Raw genomic sequence first — 894 nt, 5'->3', positions numbered from 1 at the left:
GCCAGAAGGCAACCATAGCTCCAAAAGCTGCTCTGCTAATTCAGGCTGCTTCAAGGACGTGGTAGTAGGGCTGGAGTACTGGTGTTGTTATCAGCAGAAATTGTTTGTTGTTTAGTAGATAGTTTATCAGTGTTCAGAAGGGCACAGGCCACATCAGAATGACCATTGCTATCCACTGCTGTTTGGGGGTTAAAGTTTGTATCAGCAGCATGCATCTGGCCCAGTTGTAAAACTGAGAAAATTATCCCATGCAACAAAACTGTAGGTAAACTGCAGTCCAGAGTACTAACAAGCTACTCTAGATATCAGAAGAATTTAGGCTGATGTTGTGACTTTTGGACTGGAACAGCAGCCACATAGTGCAAGACCAGGGTTAAAGTTTATAGTTTCTAAAACCATGGATGCAGTGTGTATTATTAGTAACTCTCTATTTGCAAGGGTTCATCATTCTTTTTCCTTCAGAGCAGCATTACCCAAACCATGACATGATCTCCTGCGTAGAGCTAAAAAGGAGCACAGCTGACAAGTGAGACAGGTCTCAGAAAGAGTAGGAACACTAGTTGCGTTACAGTATTCAGTCATACTTTAACTATGTCCATAGAAATGGCTAGAGGGAAAAAAATTGGTAGAAATTGACTGGTTTGCAAAATATTAGTGGTTTTTAAGAGAGTGGGAGACTCCTTAAAGGGAAGGTTTAAAGCCATGCATATTGATGAGCAGCAGTCAGTTGTGCTTTGCCTGTATTTATGATTTTTTTCCCCTTTGCTCAGAAGGGGGAAACATTTTTCCACAGTAAACCTCAGCTTTTAAACTTTTGATCTAATAAAACTTCATATTTTTTACCACTTTCCATTTGTCAAAGCCAGTTCTTCCTATGTTTTTTAAACTTCAGCA

The sequence above is a fragment of the Geospiza fortis genome, unplaced genomic scaffold (assembly GCF_000277835.1).
Source record: "Geospiza fortis unplaced genomic scaffold, GeoFor_1.0 scaffold1, whole genome shotgun sequence".
Taxonomy (NCBI): Eukaryota; Metazoa; Chordata; class Aves; order Passeriformes; family Thraupidae; genus Geospiza; species Geospiza fortis.
Note: the sequence above shows the minus strand (reverse complement) of the source record.